Source organism: Hyperolius riggenbachi, chromosome 8, assembly GCF_040937935.1.
Source record: "Hyperolius riggenbachi isolate aHypRig1 chromosome 8, aHypRig1.pri, whole genome shotgun sequence".
Taxonomy (NCBI): Eukaryota; Metazoa; Chordata; class Amphibia; order Anura; family Hyperoliidae; genus Hyperolius; species Hyperolius riggenbachi.
This window is the reverse complement of record NC_090653.1, coordinates 289,288,398-289,294,397: the sequence shown is the minus strand read 5'-3', so window position 1 is coordinate 289,294,397 and position 6,000 is coordinate 289,288,398.

The window sequence follows — 6,000 nt, the reverse complement described above, 5'->3', positions numbered from 1 at the left end:
TATACAGTGGTGGGTGAGCGGTGTACTACTGTTCCCAGCAGCGACACAGAGCACAATGCTATACAGTGGTGGGTGAGCGGTGTACTACTGTTCCCAGCAGCGACACAGAGCACAATGCTATACAGTGGTGGGTGAGCGGTGTACTACTGTTCCCAGCAGCGACACAGAGCACAATGCTATACAGTGGTGGGTGAGTGGTGTACTACTGTTCCCAGCAGCGACACAGAGCACAATGCTATACAGTGGTGGGTGAGCGGTGTACTACTGTTCCCAGCAGCAACACAGAGCACAATGCTATACAGTGGTGGGTGAGCGGTGTACTACTGTTCCCAGCAGCGACACAGAGCACAATGCTATACAGTGGTGGGTGAGCGGTGTACTACTGTTCCCAGCAGCGACACAGAGCACAATGCTATACAGTGGTGGGCGAGCGGTGTACTACTATTCCCAGCAGCGGCACAGAGCACAATGCTATACAGTGGTGGGTGAGCGGTGTACTACTGTTCCCAGCAGCGACACAGAGCACAATGCTATACAGTGGTGGGTGAGCGGTGTACTACTGTTCCCAGCAGCGACACATAGCACAATGCTATACAGTGGTGGGTGAGCGGTGTACTACTATTCCCAGCAGTGGCGTAGCAATAGGGGGTGCAGAGGTAGCGACCGCATCGGGGCCCTTGGGCTAGAGGGGCCCCGAGGGGCCCACCCCTCAAACACAGTATTAGCTCTTAATTGGTCCTGGGATGATAATATTTACTTCTATAGTTGATTTGAATAGTAGTGATCATTAACACACAATTTCCCATCCCCTTCTTGCAGCTCTGACACTGTGGTTGTCCTTGATTAGTTTTGGTGCGCCTTATTAATTGTTATGTATAGAGTGTTTGGGGGCCCCAATGCTAAACTTGCACCGGGGCCCACAGCTTCTTAGCTACACCACTGATTCCCAGTAGCGACACAGAGCACAATGCTATACAGTGGTGGGTGAGCAGTGTACTACTGTTCCCAGCAGAGACACAGAGTGGCAGTAAACACAATGCTATACAGTGGTGGGTGAGCGGTGTACTACTGTTCCCAGCAGCGACACAGAGCACAATGCTATACAGTGGTGGGTGAGCGGTGTACTACTGTTCCCAGCAGAGACACAGAGTGGCAGTAAACACAATGCTATACAGTGGTGGGTGAGCGGTGTACTACTATTCCCAGCAGCGACACAGAGCACAATGCTATACAGTGGTGGGTGAGCGGTGTACTACTGTTCCCAGCAGACACACAGAGTGGCAGTAAACACAATGCTATACAGTGGTGGGTGAGCGGTGTACTACTATTCCCAGCAGCGACACAGAGCACAATGCTATACAGTGGCGGGTGAGCGGTGTACTACTGTTCCCAGCAGAGACACAGAGTGGCAGTAAACACAATGCTATATAGTGTGGGTGAGCGGTGTACTATTGTTCCCAGCAGCGACACAATGACTGGGGGGACCCTGGCTAGCCTGGCTGGAGAGAGAACTACCCTGCCTGCCTACCCAAAGCTAAACCCACAGACAAATGGCGGAGAAATGACGTGGATCGGGTATTTATTTACCCGAACCATGTGACCCGTTCGGCCAATCAGAGTGCGTTCGGGTCCGAACCACGTGACCCGTTCGGCCAATCACAGCGCTAGCCGAACGTTCGGGGAACGTTCGGCCATGCGCTCTTAGTTTGGCCATATGGCCGAACGGTTTGGCCGAACACCATCAGGTGTTCGGCCGAACTCGAACATTACCCGAACAGGGTGATGTTCTGCAGAACCCGAACAGTGGTGAACACTGTTCGCCCAACACTAACCTGAACCCCATAGAGAATCTTTGGGATATTGTGAAGAGAAAGTTGAGAGATGCAAGACCCAACACTCTGGATGAGCTTAAGGCCGCTATTGAAGCATCCTGGGTCTCCATAACACCTGAGCAGTGCCGCAGGCTGATTGCCTCCATGCCACGCCGCATTGAAGCAGTAATTTCTGTAAAAGGATTCCTGACCAAGTATTGATTACATAACTGAACATAATTCAGTGGCTGGAAAGTGTAATGGTTAAGGGCTCTGCCTCTGACACAGGAGACCTGGGTTCAAATCTCGGCTCTGCCTGTTCAGTAAGCCAGCACCTATTTCAGTAAGGAGATTCTTGGGCAAGTCTCCGTAACACTGCTACTGCCTACTGAGTGCGCTCTAGTGGCTGCCTCGCAAGCGCTTTGAGTCCGACAGGAGAAAGGCGCTATACAAATACTGCAATTATTATTATAATTATTTGAAGGTTGACTTTTTTTGTTTTAAAAACACTTTTCTTTTATTGGTCGGATGAAATATGCTAATTTTCTGAGATAGAAATTTTGGGTTTTCATGAGCTGTATGCCCAAATCATCAATATTAAAACAATAAAAGGCTTGAACTACTTCAGTTGTGTGTATTTAAATCTAAAATATATGAAAGTCTAATGTTTATCAGTACATTACAGAAAATAATGAACTTTAACACAATATGCTAATTTTTTTAGAAGATCCTGTATATATATATATATATATATATATATATATATATATATATATATATCTCCATCAGCCTTCAATATCTGTGCCTCAGAAGATAGTCAAATATATAAAATCTTAATACTCAGGGTACCACTGTTTGCCTAGTACTTTGTTCTCTGATTGAACTCATTAGACGTATGTCTTTTTTCAGACCAAATAACTATGTACCTATGTAACTATTTTACAGTGTAATATTCCCAAAAGGAAAATAGCAAAACCACTACAGGTATAAGAAAAATGTAAAGAAGCATCAATTATCCAACCAAATTTATTGCAATACATTTTCAATAGCCTAACTGAGGTTCCCAGTAAGACACGAGCTAAGCTTCATACAAACAGCCAAACAATGCACACTTCAGGATCAGTGTAGCACATGAAATGCAATAGCTAGCCAGCTCCATATAAAATTATGAATCATCTTATCTAACTTGGAGAACTTGGATTTCAACTGGAATGTTAGAAAACAGAAACAATATATTTGGTAGTATAATTGATTTTCTAATTGCGATTCGGCCAACTGTATTAAAGCATGTTTTATCCCAATTCTTTAACAATTTTGCATATTGTTCTAAGGTAGTGTTGGGCGAACATCTAGATGTTCGGGTTCGGGCCGAACAGGCCGAACATGGCCGCGATGTTCGGGTGTTCGACCCGAACTCCGAACATAATGGAAGTCAATGGGGACCCGAACTTTTGTGGTTTGTAAAGCCTCCTTGCATGCTACATACCCCAAATTTACAGGGTATGTGCACCTTGGGAGTGGGTACAAGAGGAAAAAAAATTAGCAAAAAGAGCTTATAGTTTTGGAGAAAATCGATTTTAAAGTTTCAAAGGGAAAACTGTCTTTTAAATGCGGGAAATGTCTGTTTTCTTTGCACAGGTAACATGTTTTTTGTCGGCATGCAGTCATAAATGTAATACATATAAGAGGTTCCAGGAAAAGGGACCGGTAACGCTAACCCAGCAGCAGCACACGTGATGGAACAGGAGGAGGGTGGCGCAGGAGGAGAAGAAGGCCACGCTTTGTGAGACACAACAACCCCGGCCTTGCATGAGGGCAAGAAGCGTGCGGATAGCAGGCTTTGTACCGCCATGCAGTCATAAATGTAATAAAGATAAGTGGTTCAATAAACAGGGACCACGCGGCAACGCTAACCCAGCAGCAGCAGACGTGATGGAACAGGAGCAGGCGCAGGAGGAGAAGGCCACGCTTTGTGAGACACAACAACCCAGGCCTTGCATGAGGGCAAGAAGCGTGCGGATAGCATGCTTTGTACCGCCATGCAGTCATAAATGTAATAAAGATAAGTGGTTCAATAAACAGGGACCACGCGGCAACGCTAACCCAGCAGCAGCAGACGTGATGGAACAGGAGCAGGCGCAGGAGGAGAAGGCCACGCTTTGTGAGACACAACAACCCAGGCCTTGCATGTGGACAAAAAGCGTGCGGATATAGCAGCAATGCTTTTTGCCGCCATGCAGTCATAAATGTAATACAGATGAGAGGTTCAATAAACAGGGCCCGGAAACGCAACACCATCCCAGATGTTCATTGGTCATGTTACTTGGTTGGGGTCCTGGAGTGTTGCGTAGTCATTTCCAATCCAGGATTGATTCATTTTAATTTGAGTCAGACGGTCTGCATTTTCTGTAGAGAGGCGGATACGCCGATCTGTGACGATGCCTCCGGCAGCACTGAAACAGCGTTCCGACATAACGCTGGCTGCCGGGCAAGCCAGCACCTCTATTGCGTACATTGCCAGTTCGTGCCAGGTGTCTAGCTTCGATACCCAATAGTTGAAGGGTGCAGATGGATGGTTCGACACAGCTACGCCATCTGACATGTAGTCCTTGACCATCTTCTCCAGGCGATCGGTGTTGGAGGTGGATCTGCACGCTTGCTGTTCAGTGGGCTGCGGCTGCATGGGTGTCAGAAAATTTTCCCACTCCAAGGACACTGCCGATACCATTCCCTTTTGGGTACTAGCTGCGGCTTGCGTTGTTTGCTGCCCTCCTGGTCGTCCTGGGTTTGCGGAAGTCAGTCTGTCTGCGTACAACTGGCTAGAGGAGGGGGAGGATGTCAATCTCCTCTCTAAAGTCTCCACAAGGGCCTGCTGGTATTCTTCCATTTTGACCTGTCTGACTCTTTCTTCAAGCAGTTTTGGAACATTGTGTTTGTACCGTGGATCCAGAAGGGTATAAACCCAGTAATTGGTGTTGTCCAGAATGCGCACAATGCGTGGGTCACGTTCAATGCAGTCTAGCATGAATTGAGCCATGTGTGCCAGAGTCCTACCAGAATCCTCATCATCCTCTTGTGAGCGTTGTGATAGTTGTTGTGATGCATCATAGTCGTCACCTTCCTCCTGGTCTGCTTCTGCTGACCATTCGCGTTGAATTGTGGAAGTCCAACGTGCACCGCTCTGGCCCTCGTCAGTGGTGGCATGAAATTCCTGCTCCAACTCCAGCTGTTCCTCCTCCTCTTCTTCGTCATAGCTGCTGGGGCCAGCGTTCCCTGAGGCGGATGGCCTGATGTTGGTACCATCACGCTGATCGTTTTCTCCTTCAGATTCCCCCAGTTGCATCATGACAGCTGTTTCCTTGATTTTTAACATCGACCTCTTCAGTAAACACAGCAGTGGTATGGTAATGCTGACTGAAGAGTTGTCACTGCTCACAAGCAACGTGGATTGCTCAAAATTTTGGAGGACTTGGCAGAGGTCCAACATGTTGGCCCAATCGGATCCACAGAAGCTTGGCAGCTGGCCGGATGCGCCTCGGTACTGCGCCGTCATGTACTGGACCACTGCACTCTTCTGCTCGCAAAAGCGGGCTAGCATGTGCAGCGTAGAATTCCAGCGCGTAGGGACATCACACAGCAAGCGATGGTGGGGGAGATTGAAGCGCTCCTGCATCTTGGCGAGTGCCCCCGAAGCAGTACTGGAATTTCTACAATGTTTGGACACTCGACGCACCTTCAACAGCAGATCGGGCACGCCTGGGTATGTCCTCAGGAACCGCTGAACTACTAGGTTCATCACGTGCGCCAGGCAAGGGATGTGTGTCAGCTTAGCCAACCTTAAAGCGCGAATGAGATTACTCCCATTATCACACACAACCATGCCCGGTTTCAGGTCCAGCGGTGCCAGCCACAAATCCGTCTGTTCCTTTATTCCCCTCCAAATTTCCTCCCCTGTGTGCTGCTTATCCCCAAGGCAGATTAGCTTCAGCAACGCTTGCTGACGCATGCCAACAGCTGTGCTGCACTGCTTCCACGATCCTACTGCTGCTGGGTTAGCGTTTCCGGATGAGGTACAGCTTTGAGATGCGTTGGAGGAGAAGGAGTCAGAGAGGTAGGTGCTGCTGTTATCCAGTGGGAGGGACGGCGGTGCAGCTGTTTGTGGCGTGGGCAACACCCGTGCCGTAGCAGG